The sequence below is a fragment of the Triticum aestivum genome, chromosome 1D, assembly GCF_018294505.1.
Source record: "Triticum aestivum cultivar Chinese Spring chromosome 1D, IWGSC CS RefSeq v2.1, whole genome shotgun sequence".
NCBI lineage: Eukaryota > Viridiplantae > Streptophyta > Magnoliopsida > Poales > Poaceae > Triticum > Triticum aestivum.
The window spans coordinates 491,009,295-491,030,061 of record NC_057796.1 but is presented as its reverse complement, the minus strand read 5'-3'; the positions used below and the strand labels follow the sequence as shown (position 1 = coordinate 491,030,061).

Genomic DNA, 20,767 nt, shown 5'->3' with positions numbered 1-20,767 from the left:
CTATTTTAAAAGACAATGTTGTGTCACTACTCTCTAGAGTTTGTTGGTTCAAATACTATGCTAAATGAAGTTATTTTGAAAGTCCATGGAATTGGAACACAATGGACGAGGAGAGCACAAGTGGAAACTTCTTCCTGTGGGTAAGGTGAATACTACCTCTGGTTTCTTTTTAATTATTTATTGCTCAAGTATTCTTTTTCTATTCAAAACATTATTCCTCTTTACTTTCATTTATTGGGTTAATTATTGCCATATATTCTTACACCCTCCCTCTCAGCCATTTGGGTCTCTCCCATCCTTCACCAGGTCAGACGGATGGGCATGCAGTAAAGTGGACGCGGAGGCATGCACGTTCCACGTGGGTCTCTACCACCTGTGTTGCCTCCTCACCAGGCACGGCAGCCCATTTATCACCCTACATCACATGTGTCTGTCCAGTGTTTTGCTTCCCAATACATTTATTTTTCTTCCCTTTTTCATTTTTGGAAAAGAAACGTAAATGTTTGTGATTCCAGACCCATTAGTTAAGTTAGATTGTACACGTGAATATCGCGATGCACTACAAGAAGATCACGGACAACATGCGATAGTTTCATCCCCGATAAATAAGGGTAAAAAAGAGTTTGCTAGCCTGGTGAGAGCTAGGTTGGATTGACTTACTGCTTGCCTTTCGCTGGTTAGAACTATACTTATCTACATCAACAAGTTAGACGACGCATCGTTCAGATGGTCACAATTGTTGTTGGATTACGCATGAAGGTCCTAGACGATGAACCAACACGACACCGGTATGCACTAAATCTGGAAACCAACCACGCTGGAGACACCCGCTAGCCGCCACTTCTATATTTGGAGTGTGCCAGGGCAACCGGATAGCACCGACCCATCAAAACATGCGGGTCGACCCAAATTGGGTCGCGATGGTTGTAACAACCACTACCATGGCATGTGCATTTGTGAGGATAGTTAGCCTATATTTATTGTATCATGCAACGTATTAAAAAATCGCCTTTCTTCATACTCAAGACGGAAATGAGGCTGCATGTACAGCTTATTGTTCCTTGAACCAATAAAATCTAGAGATTCTGATAACATGCTAAAAGTGTGTCTACCAATAAATGATGCATTCGAAAAGACAATGTTGTGTTACTACTCTCTAGGGTCTATTGGTTCGAACACGATGCTAAATGATGCTATTTGGAAAGACGATGGAGTTGGAACACAACGGCAGAGGAGAGCGCAAGAGAAAACTGCTTCTTCTGGGCGAGGCGAATACTACCTCCGGTTTCTTTTTCATTATTTATTGCTCAAGTATTGTTTTTATATCCCTAAGATTATTCCTTCTTTACATTTATATATTGGGTTATTTATTGCCATAAATTCGTACTCCCTCCCTCTTAGTCGCTCGGGTCTCTCCCATGCTTTGTCAGGTCAGGCGGACACGCGTGCGGTAAACTGGATGCAAAGACGCGCGTGGTCCATGTGGGCACGCAATCCTGCCACGCTACAGACACCTGTCGGCTGCCGCTTCTCCCACCCGTGTTGCCTCCTTGCCAGGCAGAGTAGGCCATCTATCGCCACATATCTCATGTGTCGGTCCAATGCTTTGCTTCCAAATATTTTTTTCTTCTGTTTTTCATGTGTCGGACTACAGGAGATAGTTTCAACCCCGATGAATACGGGTAAAACGAAGATTTTGCTAGCCTGGTCAGAGCTAGGTTGGACTGACTGCCTGCCTGCCTTTCGTAGGTTACAACTGTTATCTACAACAAGCTAGATGAAGCACCGTTAAGATCATGGTAACAATGGTCATGCAGGTTCTCGACGATGAAGTGCCACGTCATTGTTACGCCCTTCATCTGATAGTTGTTGGGGATCTCCTTGAGCCAGGAGTACCGTGGGTCAACCACACCTGAAACCAGAGGACATTTTCGTTCGCGGGCAGAAGCAAGCATCTAGATGTTGTTCATAAACTGAATTCAAGACCGGAAGAAAACACTCACCAGCTGTATTTGAGAACAGGGACTTGCTATATATAGTACGAGCAGTCCCTGCTAGCAGCGCTGTTGTAAGGGGTAAGCGTCGTGAAGTAGTGCAGGTTGCCTCCTTTTTCAGGGTACAGAACTATGGTCTCGGCTGAAGCGTCAACAACAGTGTTTGTGTTTATCTTTGCTAGACGAGGCCCTGAAGTGACTAGTCAGGACAAGATATAGATCAGCAAACGATTTGTCAGCGACATGAGCATTGCTAAAGAAATGAAGGAAATAGAGGAACAGGGAATGAAACTACTAACTTACCATCTAATGTGGTGAGCGCATCAGTTCCACCCTGTGAGTTACTTCTAGCCCAGTCATATGAATTAAGGTGCATGGAACCGAAGAGCATCTTGCTAAAGACGGTCATCTCGGGTTTGTTGTGCAGAGGAATGACAACATGCTTGGGTAAACAAAGGATACCAAACTAGTTACCCACAGTAACAAGCTAGATGAAGCGTCGTTAACATTGTAACAATTGTTGTAGTATCACGCATGTAGGTCCTAGACGGTGAACCGCCATGGCATCAGTATGCACTTCATTTGAAAACCAACAATGTTGGAGTCTATTGGTTCGAACACGATGCTAAATGATGCTATTTGGAAAGACGACGGAATTGGAACACAACGGAAGAGGAGAGCGCAAGAGGAAACTGCTTCTTTTGGGCGAGGTGAATACTACCTTCGGTTTCTTTTTCATTATTTCTTGCTAAAGTATTGTTTTCCTATCCCTAACATTATTTCTTCTTTACATTCATATATTGGGTTATTTATTGCCATATATTCGTACTCCCTCTCTCTCAGTCGTTCGGGTCTCACCCATGCTTTGTCAGGTCAGGCGGACACGCGTGCATTAAACTGGACGCGAAGACGCGCGCAGTCCATGTGGGCGCGCAATCCTGCCAAGCTACAAACACCTGTCGGCTGCCAGTTCTCCCACCCGAGTTGCCTCCTTGCCAGGTAGAGTAGGCCATCTATCGCCACATATCTCATGTGTCTGTCCAATGCTTTGCTTCCCAATATATTTATTTTTCTTCTGTTTTTCAATTTTTGAAAATAAACAAGAGGTTTCTGATTCCAGACCAAGCTAGATTGTACACGTAAAAACCACGTTGCACGACAAGAAGATCGCGGACTACAGGAGATAGTTTCAACCCCGACAAATAAGGGTAATTAAAAAGAAGATTTTGCTAGCCTGGTCATTGCTAGGTTGGACTGCCTGCCTGCCTTTCGCAGGTTACAACTGTTATCTACAACAAGCTAGAGAGAGCGCCATTAAGATCATGGTAACAATACTCATGCAGTTTCTAGACAATGAAGTGCCACGTCATCGTTACGCCCTTCATCTGATAGTTGTTGGGGATCTCCTTGAGCCAGGAGTACCGTGCGTCAACCACACCTGAAACCAGAGGACATTTTCGTTAGCGAGCAGAAGCAAGCATCAAGATGTTCTTCATAAACTGAATTCAGTACTGGAAGAAAACACTCACTAGCTGTATTTGAGAACGGGGAATTGCTATATGGAGTACGAGCAATCCCTGCCAGCAACGCTATTGTAAGGGGTCCCATCATGTCGAGAGTAGCGCAAGGGATATGCGCCACGAAGTAGTGCAGGTTGCCTCCGTTTTCAGGGTACAGAACTATGGTCTCGGCAGAAGCGCCAACAATAGTATTTGTGTATATCTTTGCTAGAGGAGCCCCTGAAGTGACTAGTCTGGACAAGAAATATATCAATAAACAATTTGTCAGCGACAGCAGCATTGCTAAAGAAAAGAAGGAAATAGAGGAATAGGGAATGAAACTACTAACTTACCATCTGATGTGGTGGGTGCGTTAGTTTCACCCTCTAAGTTACTTCTAGCCTAGTCATATGACTTAAGGTGCATGGAACCGAAGAGCATCTTGCTGAAGACGGTCATCCTGGGTTTGTTGTGCAGAGGAATGACAACATGCTTGGGTAAACAGATGATACCAAGCTAGTTACTCACAGCAACAAGCTAGATGAAGCGTCGTTCAGATTGTAACAATTGTTGTAGTGTCACACATGTAGGTCCTAGACGGCGAACCGCCAAGGCATCAATATGCACTTCATCCTGAAACCAACAATGTTGGAGACACCCACTGGCTAGCACTTCTCCCTTCGACCCTCGCCTCCTCGCCAGCCGAACAGAGTTAAAAGAGGATCTCCTGCCTAGATATCTCATTTTTGAGTGTGCCATGGCAACCAGACACCACCGACCCGTCGGAACAGGAGGGTCTACCCGAATTTGGGCTCCGATGGTTGTAACAGCTATTACCATGGCATGTGCATTTATGAGGATAGCTAGCCTCGTGTATATAGAATTATGCAGTGTATTTATCAAAAATCGCCTTTCTTTATGCTCGAAATAGATATGAGGCCGCATGTACACATTATTTTTCTTCGAACCAATAAAATCTAGAGATTCTAATAACATGCTTAAAGTGTGTATACCACTAGTTGATTGTATTTGAAAAGACAATGTTGTGTCACTATATACTCTCTGGAGTCTATTGGAGAAAATACTATGCTAAATGAAGCTAGACGGAGCGCCGTTCAGATCGTGGTAACAATGGTTATGCAGGTTCTAGACGATGAAGTGCCACGTCATCGTCACGCCCTTCATCTGATAGTTGTTGGGGATCTCCTTGAGCCAGGAGTACCGTGCGTAAACCACACCTGAAACCAGAGGACACTTTCGTTAGCGAGCAGAAAGCAAGCATCCAGATGTTCTTCATAAACTGAAATAAAGACTGGAAGAAAACGCTCACCAGATGTATTTGAGAACGGGGACTTGCTATATATAGTACGAGCAGTCCTTGCCAGCAGCGCTGTTGTAAGGGGTCCATCACTTCAAGAGTAGCGCAAGGGGTAAGCGCTGTGAAGTAGTGCAGGTTGCCTCCTTTTTCAGGGTATAGAACTATGGTCGCGGCTGAAGCGTCAACAATTGTGTTTGTGTTTATCTTTGCTAGAGGAGTCCCTGAAGTGACATACAGGACAAGAAATAGATTAGCAAACGATTTCTCAGCAACAGGAGCATTGCTAAAGAAAAGAAGGAAATATAGAAAAGGGAATGATACTACTAACTTACCATCTGATGTGGTGAGCGCATTAGTTCCACCCGTTGAGTTACTTCTAGGCCAGTCATACGACTTAAGGTGGATGGAACCAAAGAGCATCTTGCTGAACACGGTCATCCCAGGTTTCTTGTGCAGAGGAATGACAACATGCTTGGGTAAACAGAAGATACCAAACTAGTTACCCACATCAACAAGATAGATGAAGCGTCGTTCAGATTGTAACCATTGTTGTAGTATCACGCATGTAGGTCCTAGATGGCGAACCGCCACGGCATCAATATGCACTTCATCCGGAAACCAACAATGTTGGAGACACCCACCGGCTGGCACTTCTACCTTCGACCCTCGCCTCCTCGCCAGCCGGAGAGAATTAAAAGAGGATCTCCTGCCTAGACATCCCATTTTTTTAGTGTTCCATGGCAGCCGGACACCACCGACCCATCGGAACAGCAGGGTCGACCCAATTTGGGCTCCGATGGTAGTAACAGCTATTACCATGGATGTGCATTTATGAGGATAGCTAGCCTCGTGTTTATATAATTATGTAGTGTATTTATCAAAAAATGCCTTTCTTCATGCTCGAAAATAGATATGAGGCCGCATGTACACATTATTTTTCTTCGAACCAATAAAATCTAGAGAATCTAATAACATGCTAAAAGTGTGTATACCACTAATTGGTTGTATTTGGAAGGACAATGTTGCGTTACTACTCTCTAGAGTCTATTGGTTAAAATACTATGCTAAATGAAGCTAGATGGAGCACCTTTCAGATCATGGTAACAATGGTCATGGAGGTTCCTAGACGATGAAGTACAACGATATCGTTACATCCTTCATCCAGAAGTTGTTGGGGATCTCCTTGAGCCAGGAGTACCATGCGCCAACCACTCCTAAAACCAGAGGACGTTTTCGTCAGCGAGCAGAAGCAAGCATCTAGATGTTCTTCATAAACTGAATTCAAGACTTGAAGAAAACACTCACCAGCTGTGTTTCAGAACCGAGACTCGCTGTAGTACGCGTAGTTCCTGCCAGCAATGCTATTGTAAGGGGGTCCCATCACATCGAGAATAGTGCAAATGCTAAGCATCGTGAAGCAGTGCAGGTTGCCTCCGTTTTCAGGGTATAGAACAATGGCCTCAGCTGAAGTGTCAACAATAGTGTTTGGTTTATCATTTCTAGACGAGTCCCAGAAGTGAGTGGTCGGGACAAGAAGTAGATCATTAAACGATTTGTCAGCGACAGGAGCATTGCTAAAGAAAAGAAGGAAATAGAGGAACAGGGAATGAAACTACGACCTTACCATATGAGGTGGTGAGCGCATTAGTGCCACCATATGAGTTACTTCTAGCCCAGCCATCCGACTTAAGGTGCATGGAACCAAAGAGCATCTTCCTGAAGACAATCATCCCGGGTTGGTTGTGCAGAGGAACGACAGCATGCTTGGGTAAACAGAAGATGCCAAACTAGTTACCCACAGCAGCTAGGTAGAAGAAGCACCGTTCACATGGTAACAATTGTTGTAGGATCACGCATGCAGGTCATAGAAAACGAACTGCCACGGCATCGGTCTGCGCTTCATCTGGAAACCAGCCACGCTAGAGACACCCGCATGCCGCCACTTCTCCCTTCGCCCGTCGCCTCCTTGCCAGTAAGAGAGCATTAAAAGAGGATCTCCTACCTAGATATCTCTCTTTTTAGTGTGCCTTGGATGCCGGACACCACCGACCCATCGGAACATGTGGGTCGACCCAAATTATGGTTCCGATGGTTGCAACAGCCATTACAATGGCATGTGCATTTGTGAGGATAACTAGCCTTGTGTTTATAGAATTATGTAGTGTATTTATCAAAAATCGCCTTTCTTCATGCTCGAAATAGAAATGAGGCTGCATGTACACTTTATTTTTCTTTGAACCAATAAAATCTAGAGATTCTAATAACATGCTAAAAGTGTGTCTCCCACTAATTGATGTTATTTTAAAAGGCAATTTTGTGTCACTACTCTCTAGAGTTTGTTGGTTCAAATACTATGCTAAATGAAGCTATTTGGAAAGTCAATGGAATTGGAACACAATGGAAGAGGAGAGCGCAAGAGGAAACTTATTTATGTGGGTGAGGCCAATACTACCTTTGGTTTCTTTTTAATTATTTATTGCTGAAGTATTCTTTTTGTATCCCAAACATTATGCCTCTTTACTTTCATTTATAGGGTTATTTATTGCTATATATTCTTACACCCTTCCTCTCGGCCGTTTGAGACTCTCCCATCCTTCGCCAGTTCAGGCAGACACGTATGCAGTAAAGTGGACGCGGAGGCACGCGCGTTCCATGTGGGCGCGCAAGCCTGCCACGCTACACGCACCCGCCAGCCGCCGCTTCTCCCAGCTGCGTTGTCTCCTCACCAGGCAGGGCAGGCCATCTATCACGCTACATCACATGTGTCTGTCCAAAGTTTTGCTTCCCAATATATTTATTTTTCTTCCCTTTTTCATTTTTGGAAAAGAAACGGAAATGTTTCTGATTCTAGACCCATTAGTTAAGCTAGATTGTACATGTGAATATCGTGACGCACGACAAGAAGATCCTGGACCACATGAGATAGTTTCATCCCCGATAAATAAGGGTAAAAAAGAGTTTGCTAGCCTGGTGAGAGCTAGGTTGGATTCACTTACTGCCTGCCTTTCGCTGGTTAGAACTGTACTTATGTACATCAACAAGTTAGACGAAGCATCATTCAGATGGTCACAATTGTTGTTGGATTATGCATGCAGGTCCTAGACGACGAACCACCACGGCGTCGGTATGCACTACATCTGGAAACCAGCCACACTAGAAGCACCAAATTGGGTTCTGATGGTTGTAACAACCATTATCATGGCATGTGAATTTATGAGGATAGTTAGCCTCGTATTTATTTATTATGCAATGTACTAAAAAAATTGCCTTTCTATATACTCGAGATGGAAATGAGGCTGCATGTACAACTTATTTTTCCTTGAACCAATAAAATCTGTAGATTCTAATAACATGCTAAAAGTGTGTCTACCACTAAATGATGCTATTTGAAAAGACAATGTTGTGTTACTATACTCTAGAGTGTATTGGTTCGAACACGATGCTAAATGATGCTATTTGGAAAGACAATGCAATTGGAACACACTGGAAGAGGAGAGCGCAAGAGGAAACTGCTTCTTCTGGGTGACGCGAATACTACCTCCGGTTTATTTTTTGATTATTTATTGCTCAAGTATTTTTTTCTATCCCCAACATTATTCCTTCTTTACATTCATATATTGGTTCTTTATTGCCATACATTTCTACTCCCTCCCTCTTTGTCGTTTGGGTCTCCCCAGATTTGCCAGGTCAGGCAGACACGCGTGCCATAAACTGGACGCAAAGACGCGCGTGGTCCATGTGGGCAAGCAATCCTACCACGCTGTAGACACCTGTCGGTTGTTGCTTCTCCCACCCGTGTTGCCTCCTTGCCAGGCAGGGTAGGCCATCTACCGCCACATATCACATGTGTCTGTCCAATGCTTTGCTTCCCAATATATTTATTTTTCTTCTATTTTTCATTTTTTGAAAACAAACAGAAATGTTTCTGATTTTGGACCATGCTAGACTGTACACGTGAAAACCACAACGCACGAGAAGAATATCGCGCACCACAGGAGATAGTTTCAACCCCTACGAATAAGGGTAAAAATAAGATCTTGCTAGCCTGGTCAGAGCTAGGTTGGACTGAATCACTGCCTGCCTTTCGTAGGTTACAACCGTTATCTACAACAAGCTAGACGGAGCGCCGTTCAGATCTTGGTAACAATGGTCATGCAGGTTCTAGACGACGAAGTGCCACGGCATCATTACGCCTTCATCCGATAGTTGTTGGGGGATCTCCTTGAGCCAGGAGTACCGTGTGTCAACCACACCTGAAACAAGAGGACATTTTTGTCAGTGAGAAAAAGCAAGCATCCAGATATTCTTCATAAACTGAATTCAAGACTGGAAGAAAACACTCACCAGTTGAATTTGAGAATCGGGACTTTCTATAGTACGAGCAGTCCCTGCCTGCAGCGCTGTTGTAAGGGGTCCCATCACGTCGAGATTAGCGCAAGGGGTAAGCGTCGTGAAGCAGTGTAGGTTGCCTCGTTTTCAGGCTACAGAACTATGGTCTCGGATGAAGCGACAACAGCAGTGTTTGTGTTTATCTTTGCTAGACGAGCCCCTAAAGTGAGTGGTCAGGACAGCCGGACACCACCGACCCATCAGAAAAGGAGGGTTGACCCAAATTTGGGCTCCGATGGATGTAACAACAATTACCATGGCATGTGCATTTATGAGGAGAGTTAGCCTGATGTTTATAGAATATCCAGTGCATTTATCAAAAATTGGCTTTCTTCATGCTCGAAATAGATATGTGGCCGCTTGTACACATTATTTTTCTTCGAACCAATAAAATCTAGAGATTCTAGTAACATGCTAAAAGTGTGTATACCACTAATTGATTGTATTTGAAAATACAATGTTGTGTCACTACTCTCTAGAGTCTATTGGTTAAAATACAATGCTAAATGAAGCTAGACAGAGCGCTATTCAGATCATGGTAAGAATGGTCATGCAGGTTCCTAGAGGATGAAGTGCGATGGCATCGTTACGCCCTTCATAAAGAAGTTGTTGGGATCTCCTTGAGCCAGGAGTACCGTGCGACAACCACACCTGAAACTAGAGGACATTTTCTTCAGCGAGCAGATGCAAGCATCTAGATGTTCTTCATAAACTAAATTCAAGACTAGAAGAAAACACTCACCAGCTGAGCTTCAGAACCTAGACTCGCTGTAGTACGCGTAGTTCCTGCCAGCCACGCTGTTGTAAGGGGGTCCCACCACGGCGAGAATTGCGCAAGTGGAAATCACCTTGAAGCAGTGCAGGTTGCCTCCGTTTTCAAGGTACAGAAATATGGCCTCGGTTGAAGCGTCAACAACAGTGTTTGTGTTTATCATTGCTAGACGAGTCCCTGAAATGAGTGGTCAGGACAAGCAGTAGATCAGCAAACAATTTGTCAGCGACATGAGCATTGCTAAAGAAAATAAGGAAATAGAGGAACGGGGAATGAAACTACGAACTTACCATATGAGGTGGTGAGCGCATTAGCACCATCCCGTGAGTTACTTCTAGCCCAGTCATCCGACTTAAGGTGCATGAAACCAAAGAGCATCTTCCTGAAGACAGTCATCCCGGGTTGGTTGTGCAGAGGAATGACATCATGCTTTGGTAAACAGAAGATGCCAAACTAGTTACCCACATCAAATAGTTAGATGAAGCACCATTCAAATGGTAACAATTGTTGTAGGATCACACATCCAGGTACTAGAAGACGAAACGCCACGGTATCGATCTGCACTTCATGTGGAAACTAGCCACGCTAGAGACACCCGCCGGCTGCCACTTCTCCCTCCAACGGTCACCACCTTGCCAGCCAGAGGATCTCCTGCCTAGATATCTCCTTTTTTAGTGTGCCTTGGATGCAGGACACCACCGTCCCATCGAAACAGGTGGGTCGACCCAAATTTGGGTTCCGATGGTTGCAACAGCCATTACCATGGCATGCGCATTTGTGAGCATAGTTAGGCGCGTGTTTATAGAATTATGTAGTGTATTTATCAAAAATCGCCTTTCCTCATGCACAAAATACAAATGAGGCCGCATGTACACCTTATTTTTCTTTGAACCAATAAAATCTAGAGATTCTAATAACATGCTAAAAGTGTGTCTACGACTAATTGATGTTATTTTAAAAGACAATGTTGTGTCACTACACTCTAGAGTTTGTTGGTTCAAATACTATGCTAAATGAAGCTATTTGGAAAGTCGATTGAATTGGAACACAATGTATGAGGAGAGCACGAGAGGAAACTTCTTCCCCTGGTTTATTTTTAATTATTTGTTGCTCAAGTATTCTTTTTTTATCCAATACATTATTCCTCTTTACTTTCATTTATTGTGTTATTTATTGCCATATATTCTAACACCCTCCCTCTCAGCCGTTTGGGTCTCTCCCATCATTCGCCAGGTCAGGCGGATGCGCATGCAGTAAAGTGCACATGGAGGCATGCGCGTTCCACGTGGGCGCGCAAGCCTGCCACGCTACAGACACCCGCCAGCCGCCGCTTCTCCCACCTGCATTACCTCCTCATCTGCTGTAGCGACCCGACCTCAGACGGTCAAGTCTCTGTGCTTAAGTGTCATCCCTGGATCGGTACTTGAGTCTCTTTTTTTAGTGTGCCTTGGATACCGGACACCACCGACCCATCGGAACAAGTGGGTCGACCCAAAATTGGGTTCCGATGGTTGTAACAGCCATTACCATGGCATGCGCATTTGTGAGGATAGTTAGCCTTGTGTTTATGGAATTATGTAGTGTATTTATCAAAAATCGCCTTTCTTTCATGATCAAAATAGAAATGAGGCCGCATGTACACTTTATTTTTCATTGAACCAATAAAATCTAGAGATTCTAATAACAGGCTAAAAGTGTGTATACCACTAATTTATTTTATTTGAAAAGACAATGTTGTGTCACTACTCTCTAGAGTATATTGGTTAAAATACAATGCTAAATGAAGCTAGACGGGGCACTGTTCAGATCATGGTAACAATGGTCATGCAGGTTCCTAGACGACGAATTGCAACGGCATTGTTACACCCTTCATCCCTAAGATGTTCGGGATCTCCTATAGCCAGGAGTATCGTGCGCCAACCACTCCTGAAACCAGATGACATTTTCGTCAGCGAGCAGAAGCAAGCATCTAGATGTTCTTCCTAAGCTGAATTGAAGAGTGGAAGAAAACACACACTAGCTGTGTTTCAGAACCGAGACTCGCTGTAGTACACACAGTTCCTGCCAGCAACGCTGTTGTAAGGGGGTCCGATCCAATCACGTCGAGAATAGCGCAAGTGCTAAGCATCGTGAAGCAGTGCAGGTTGCCTCCTTTTTTAGGGTACTGAACTATGGCCTCGGCTGAAGCGTCAACAATAGTGTTTGGTTTATCATTGCTAGACGAGCCCCTGAAGTGAGTTGCCAGGACAAGAAGTAGATCAGCAAACGATCTGTCAGTGACAGGAGCATTGCTAAAGAAAAGAAGGAAATAGAGGAACGGGGAATGAAACTACGAACTTACTATATGAGGTGGTGAGCGCATTAGCGCCACCCTCTGAGTTACTTCTAGCCCAGTCATCCGACTTAAGGTGCATGGAACCAGAGAGCATCTTCCTGAAGATAGTCATCCCGGGTTGGTTCTGCAGAGGAATGACAGCATGCTTGGGTAAACAGAAGATGCCAAACTAGTTACCCACAGCAGCTAGGTACATGAAGCACCATTTTGATGGTAACAATTATTGTAGGATCACGCATGCAGGTCCTACAAGACGAACAACCACGGCATTGGTCTGCGCTTCATCTGGAAACCGGCCACGCTAAATACACCCGCCGGCCGCCACTTCTCCCACCGGCCGTCGCGTCATTGCCAGCCAGGGAGAATTAAAAGAGGATATTCGGCCTAGATATCTCTTTTTTTAGTGTGCCTTGGATACCGGACACCACCGACCCAAATTGGGTTCCGATGGTTGTAACAGCCATTACCATGGCATGCGCATTTGTGAGGATAGTTAGCCTTGTGTTTATAGAATTATGTAGTGTGTTTATCAAAAATCGCCTTTCTTCATGATCAAAATAGAAATGAGGCCGCAAGTACACTTTATTTTTTATTGAACCAATACAATCTAGAGATTCTAATAACATGCTAAAAGTGTGTCTACCACAAATTGATGCTATTTTAAAAGGCAATGTTGTGTCAGTACAATCTAGAGTTTGTTGGTTCAAATACTATGCTAAATGAAGCTATTTGGAAAGTCGATGGAATTGGAATACAATGGAAGAGGAGAGTGCGAGAGGAAACTTCTTCATGTGGGTGAGGCGAATACTACCTCTTGTTTCTTTTTAATTATTTATTGCTCAAGTAATCTTTTTCTATCCCAAACATTATTCCTATTTACTTTCATTTATTGGGGTATTTATTGCCATATATTCTTACACCCTCCCTCTCAGCCGGTCGGGATTCTCCCGTCCTTCGCCGGGTCAGGCGAACGCGGATGTAGCAAAGTGGACGCGGAGGCACGCGAGTTCCACGTGGGCGCGCAAGCCTGCCACGCTACAGACACCCGCCAGCCACCGCTTCCCCCACCTGCATTACCTCCTCATCTGCTGTAGCGACCCGACCTCAGACGGTCAAGTCTCTCTGCTTAAGTGTCATCCCTGGATCGGTATGCTGACACACACCGAACTTGAGGATTTATAATAGAGTTAAATCACATGTATAAAGTAACGTAAATACTATTACCTCAATCCGAATAGCGGAAGTAACAACAAGGTTGTGGATTCCCATCAACACCAATGGGAAAGTTGAGTGTAGAAATCGTAACCCTAACGTATCACTTACTCGTCATAATATTCCTGCAACATGATACGTTGCAGCCATGTAGGTCAGTACATTCAATGTACTGGCAAATTCACACCATAGGATAATGATGAATAATAGCTATCACTACATGCATATTTGGCTGGTGGAAAGCTCTAAGTTTATTTTTGCATAAAGCCAATTTTTTCCTACAACAAAGGAATATATTTTATTTAACTACCAAGTTGGTTGAAAATATTGAGAAGGTTCCTCCAACTCAATCCCAAATTAAAATTAATAAGCCAACAAATTAAATAAGTAAAGTGTTGAGATCAACATGATAATCCAAGTACTAGAGACTCAAGACGTCCATAACCGGGGACACGGCTAATCATGATTAGTTTATACACTCTGCAGAGGTTGGCGCACTTTTCCCCACAAGACTCGATCTCCTCCGTTGAATTTATTGCACTACATGGTGTTTGAGAAACGGATGACCGAGACACAGTCTTTCAGAAGCATTAACTCTTTACTCTGGGTAGACAGTAACACCTACATCCCCTAGATCTGCTAGCCTACCACTGAAAGAGGTCACACAGCATACTCAACTATGCCAGAGCCCATAATGGCTTATGGCTGCACACGGAAGTTTCTAGCATGAATAATCTTATGATCCCTTTGGCAGTCCATAGGATGATCACATGGGTACTCCGGGATTCCCTTGGGCAAGCACTGGGTTCTCCAGGTGCCCGGGCAAACCACTGGGTGCTCCGGGGTGCCCCAACCATTCCACCCAGATGTGTATTAAAGTAGCCACCTTAAGTTAACCCATAATTATTATATCTCTCACATCTTTCATGAATTCTCTCGAACCAAACCACGTCTACGAGCATAGCAAAGCAGTATAAGTGTAACGTAGTAACACCCAAGGGTTTGAATATAAGACAATAGGTTCGTATCCCATCAACTACTTCCCAGTACCCACATGTTATCAAACCTACTCATGCAATCTTTGAGGGTTGAAACTAATGCATAAAAAACTGGGTAATAAAGGGATATGTTCAAAGTGTGAACTTGCCTGTACTGTTGATGAAGATGATTCGCACTCATAACTCCTGATAGTTCTACTCGTCACACTCCAGTCAATCTATCGTGAGCAAGCAATTGCATACATAAGCACTCATGCAAAAGAATCGAAGAAAACATCTCGGAAAACTTCGAAAACAAGCAAACAACTCTTGCAACAGAAAACAATTTCTAACAATACCAAAATTAAGTGAATTTGGCCTTATCAGAAAGTTTAGGTCAAGAGCTTCGATTTGCAAAAAGAATCAAGTAAATCAGAGTTATAAAACTCAAGTTATGAACAAAAGAAGTTTGAATTCAAATCTGTTTGAAATCAAATATTAAACTTTCAAAAATATGTTCAAGTTGATGATCTGGATAGAGGAGATCATGACGAAGAAGTGGGCATTGGTTTCGTTGGATTTGGACAATCGAGCAAAAAGTTGTGAGGGTTTGAAACAGAGGGACTAATCTGTAAATAAAAATATTCACGGATGGGTCCCTGGCCAAAAATAACAAGAAAAAGAAAAATTCTACCGAACGAACGTTCGCTAAATAGATCTACAGAATGAAAATTGTTCGCTAAAACTACTGAACGGAAAACGTTCGCTAACTAAAAAGAAACGAAACCGGTTTTGAAACGAAAACCAAAAACTAAAACAGCTAAAAAGAAAATCGGGCGAACCGGGCGGTTTATACCGGTTTAGGTGAGTTGGCTGCGGATTGGATCGAGCGTTGGCGGCGATCGGCTCCGGCAACGGTTGGCGGTGGCGCGGGGCGGCGGCGCTGGAGGCGGCGACTCCTCGCGGCGGCGGGTAAGGCGCGGGCAGCGGCGCAGGCGAGCGGCGAGGTGGGGCGGCAGCTACGGCGACGACACGATCTGCGGTGGCGGCGCGGCAAAGGCGGTGGGATGAGGCAGCGGCTGATGAGGAGAGAGGGGCGGCCGGGCCTCACCTTTTAAAGGCCAGGGGGGCGGACGGCGGCTTGGGCGAGGGGCTCCGAGGCCGTGGCGGCGCCGGACTCCGGCGGGAGTCCCGCTCGGGCACGCGAGGAAGAAGGCGGCGCGGGCGTCTGGGCGAGCTGGGCTTCGGCCCAGTTGGTCCGAAGAGATTATTTCTTTAAAATAGAGAGAAAAAGAAAAGAAAAAGAAAATAAAATAAAATATTATATAGGAATATTATAGACCATAATTTTCAGAAAAATATGTTCTTCAGCATGAACATTTTTCTGGCATCGAATAAAATCTACAAAAATTGTAATAAATCAAACAGTGCTACTGCTATAATAAAACCTCACAAAAATCGTTATAAAAAACCAAAATAAATTCAAATTTATTTCTCTCCAATTTTCTGATGTAGGGAATCATTTTATCCTATTTTCCATATATTTTATTTTTGGAGAAAAATAATTTGAATAAAACCCAAATAACTCCAAATTGAAAATTATTTCCAAAGGACTTTAAATTTGATCTTTTTAAACTTCCAACTCATATTTCATATTTTTTGAAGAAGTCATTTTATCTTCTCTCATGAAAATCATTGAGTTGTTTAAAGTTTCTAAATTTAAAATATTTCCAAATGGAATTCAAATCTTTTCAAAAACCCTTTTTCATTTATTTAAATGGAAGAAGTCATATCATCTTCACTCCAGGGTTTCGTGATGAAAATAATTTGAATTCATGGAGATCATAAAAGCAAGATGAAAGTTTGGGAAAGTACTTTTATTCCCTCTCATGTAACTTTCAAAAAAATTCAAATTTCACTCAATTTCACACAACCAATCACACCACAATCAATCAAATCTATTTATTTAATATAACATTCCAAAATTTCGAATTTTGGGATGTTACAAACCTACCACCCTTAAAATGAATCTCGTCCTCGAGATTCGGAGAGGCTAGAAAGAAACAGGTTAGGTTCGGGGGTCTTCCAAAAATCCATCGATCGTCTCAGGGTTCTGGGGTGCTACCGCCCTTAGAAGCATGGTTACGGTTCCATCAAAACTCATATACTCCATCCTTTTTGTTGGCAGTGTCAATTCTTCTCAGATTCTTGGGAAAAATTCCTTCTCTGGGCTCTTCCGGTAGTGGCATAACCTTTTCCTCAATTCTTGTGTCCTTTCATCTTGGTACGGTTCTTCTGTGACTGGGTCTTCTTAGCTGACAGGTCTGGCGCCAATACTAAACAACTATCGATATCTCATGGTGGTCAACAATTTATGGTTTCTCCTGCAGGAAAAGGGTGTGGGCTTCATTCCCACCGTATGACCTACGATTGGCAACAACTGCCTAGTACAAGGGAAAATTGTCATACCATTCTAAGGTTTAAACAAGGTTTTGATCGTCGTCTCTCTACTATGGGTAAGTCACTCAGATTTACCATCCCATATAGCAAGGCGAATAATAAGAGTAAGTCGGTATGGTGATCAATCCATCCCCCACCCAAATCATTACCTTGTATATGGTTTAGCGAATCTCGCATTCTAACACTCGGTCATCCTCACAAGCATTGCAGAATTTCACTTGTCGACGAACTAAGTTCGGATAAATCCATTGATTCTGCAAGCCAAACAAACATCTATCGTTTCTTCACAACTCTCAGGTTTTGCGTTACTCCTATAAGATCGTCTGTTGATAAAGTCGTAACTTCTTCCAGGGTTTTTCCTTCAGCAAGAGTGTGCTTGCTTCTTGGCAGGTCCTGGGGCCTGTGGGTTATGGCCCATCTCATCACTTGTAAACCTTGAACTCATCATCGGGGCAACTGATCATTATTCCAACATCCAGCTTCCTAGCATTCTTAAATCCATCCAATTGTACTGTCTCCCTTCCTTCTATTGGTTCCAAACTAAGACGTGATTACTCAGACTCATCATGGAGTTACGATTGCACCATATTACCAACATTCTACCTCCTTTATATCCAATAGTACTTCATCCCTTCGTACTCTTGGGGTATCCCACATATCAAGACAAAACTCGTATTTATTTTGTCCGACGTCCACTCAGTGAAATATCATTATCTTTTCCAGGGGTCAAGTGTTCTCACAGGGTACTACCACCCTTGGAATGCACAAATTCTTCCATAGACCATATTTCTCATATCCTCGAAAATGGTTAAAATCTTTCTTCATAGAGTAACTACTCATAAAATCCAACTCCGTACCAACGATGCTAACTTTATTGATTCTCACATTATTACACTCTCCAGCATATCCATTACATGCCTCTACTCAACACCTCAATACAAAAGAATTGTTCCCACTACTACTACTATATTTCTCACAGACTCAACTCTTTATCACAAGTCTCCTTCTCTTTGGGACAATCCCTGGCAAAGTGCCCTGCTTCATTACAACGGAAACATATTACTCCTAACAACTCTCGAGGTTTCCTTATGATTTCAAGGCCTCCTTGGGTCCTCAGCTTCCTTTTTGGGCAACTATTGAAGTAGTGCCCTGAATCTTTGCACCTGAAACAGGTGATATGCCTCGGGTCCATCTTTGTAGAAATTGGGTTGTTCCCGGGATCCAATCTATTTCTCTTCCTGGACTTTTTCGTGCCAATCAGGGCTTCTATTTCCTGTGGATCATACTCTACTTCCTCTGCCGGGAATTCTACTAGGTCCCCATTCAGACAACTCTGGGACATGTGTCCTTCTTCTCCACATGAATAAGACTTGGCGCAGGGTTTAATTGGCTCTTCTTCGGGTGTGTCCCTCCACCTCTTCCTTCATCACAGGTTCTTCTAGAATTTCCATGAGGGCTCCTTTCATTACTTCTTTCTTCTGCTGGATGGTTCTTTGTACCATGGGGTAAATGTGACACTGAGCAGGGTAGTGGGTAGTCCCTTCACACAAGAAACAAGTAATCTGCCTAGTTGGGCATTCTTCAGCTGGGTGACTTTCCTTCACAATGAGGGCATTCATCCTTGTGTTCTTTATGGTTGTGTCCTATTTCTCCACAGAGCTTGCATGCACAAGGTTTCTTCATATCATTTCCATAAGGCTTCAACTTCTGGGACACAAGCCGAGACTTTAGCAGAGTCAACTTAAATTCTTCCCAAGTGGTTACTCCTTGCCATCCATTGATGGTTTGGTACATCCTCCACCAAGTAGCAGCACCTCTTTCAAAGCACTGAAGAGCATGCTGGGCCATATCCTGTTAGGCTATAGTGTTATTCTCCATGCGATCTTCCATGTTCTGAATCCATCGGTCCGTCTCCAATTGACTTATCGGTCCCGGAAATGTGAGTTCATCTCCATTCATCCTCTATTGGTTCCAAGGGTTTTGGGGTGAGATAAGAGAGATAGAGAGGGATACACACAATACAAACAATAGTTTTGAAAAGACAGATTTTATTTTGTGGCTGTCGGAAAAACATCAAACAAATGACAGCTCACAATCGTCGCATCTAACGTAAGAATATAATAGGGGTTTGGTCTTCTAAAGGTAAATAAATCTTTCAAAGTCACCAAACTCATCAAGTCTTGTTCATGTCTCCGATGGCTTCTTCCGATCGTGCTTGTCCTTCTAGAGTTCTTTTACCAGATCATCTCTGTTGACGCGAAGTCTCTCATCACATCCTTTAATACTCTGGAGTTGCGTTCCACACTTCTGGGTTTCAAACTCCTTGGCATGAACCATGGTCCTACTGTCCTTCAGCTCCTGACGAATCTCCGGTATCTCGAGGTTTTGCTCCTCCAGCTTGGCTACTTTCAGCTTCTGGTCCTGAGTTATTCACGAAAATCTTCCTTGTTGAATAAGGCTTCCAGAAAAGGTCTATTTTAAAATTCTTGATGTAATACTCCAGATCCTGGTGATATACCAGCTAAAGTTAAAAGTGCATCCTTTGCTGATAAATGCTCCATTAGCCTTCTACCATCCAATCCTTCCGTCGAAATGCATGCTTAACTCAGTATGGTGACAATAGCATAAGCGGGCGATAACATCATGGGTAGCCGTGTTTATGTCCATGTTATTGCCATGAGCTATCATTCAATAGTTGATATCTCCTGCCTTAGGGTTTTCTTGATAAAAACTTTGAGTTTTTAACGCTCCATGTTCTGGTCTTTCTCCAACACACCTTGATCTCGGGTTTTGACAGCTTCAATAGTCTGACAAGTTCCCTAAGGGTAGCCTTCCTAGGTCATATCAATCTGGAAATTCTTCAGAACCTTCAAATTCTCCTAGTCTTCGGAGTCTTCCGCCGTTGTAGTTTCCATTATTATAATGCTGGGTAAAATCCTCTTCATTCCGAAGTGGTCTTAGTTGTCTCATATCTTGTACTTCTTGGAGTGGTCTCATCAGTTGAATCTTCGTGTGGTCAAAAAGGGGAAAGGGGTATAGTCCAACTAAAAGGGTATTTGAATAAGCTTAGAAGAGAAGAGAGGTAAAAGATCCTTTTGAAGATAAAGTTTTTAGAGAAAATCTTTCCTATGGGCTTGCCAGTTTCTAGGGTTCACGTCCTATGTCTCTGTTCTTAAGTATCATCCCTAGATCGGTATGCTGACACACACAGTAGTCGAGGATTTATAACAGAGGTAAATCACATGTATAAAGTAACGTAAATACTATTACCTCAATCCGAATAGCGGAAGTAACAACAAGGTTGTGGATTCCCATCAACACCAATGGCAAAGTTGAGTGTAGAAATCATAACCCTAATGTATCACTTACTCGTCGTAAGATTCCTGCAACATGAGACGTTGCAGCCATGTAGGTCAGTACATTCAATGTACTGGCAAATTCACACCACGGGATAATGATGAATAATAGCTGTCACTACATGCATATTTGGCTGGTGGAAAGCTCTAAGTTTATTTTGCATAAAGCCATTTTTTTTCCTACAACAAAGGAATATATTTTATTTAACTACCAAGTTGGTTGAAAATATTGAGAAGGTTCCTCCAACTCAATCCCAAATTAAAATTAATAACCCAACAAATTAATTAAGTAAAGTGTTGAGATAAACATGATAATCCAAGTACCAGAGACTCAAGACGTCCATAACCAGGGACACGGCTAATCATGATTAGTTTATACACTCTGCAGAGGTTTGCGCACTTTTCCCCACAAGACTCGATCTCCTCCGTTGAATTTCTCACACTACATGGTGTTT

The 20,767-nt window shown here is 43.2% G+C and overlaps 4 pseudogenes; all 4 read right to left on the bottom strand.

Moving 5' to 3' along the window:
* Nucleotides 1-1,763: 1,763 nt before the first annotated feature.
* Nucleotides 1,764-2,454, bottom strand: LOC123161542 (plant cysteine oxidase 2-like; annotated as a pseudogene).
* An 886-nt stretch (nucleotides 2,455-3,340) lies between these two features.
* On the bottom strand, nucleotides 3,341-3,952 carry LOC123179090 (plant cysteine oxidase 2-like; annotated as a pseudogene).
* A 687-nt stretch (nucleotides 3,953-4,639) lies between these two features.
* Nucleotides 4,640-5,249, bottom strand: LOC123179075 (plant cysteine oxidase 2-like; annotated as a pseudogene).
* Nucleotides 5,250-5,933: 684 nt separating this feature from the next.
* LOC123179059 (plant cysteine oxidase 2-like) lies at nucleotides 5,934-6,541 on the bottom strand (annotated as a pseudogene).
* Between the last annotated feature and the right edge of the window lie 14,226 nt (nucleotides 6,542-20,767).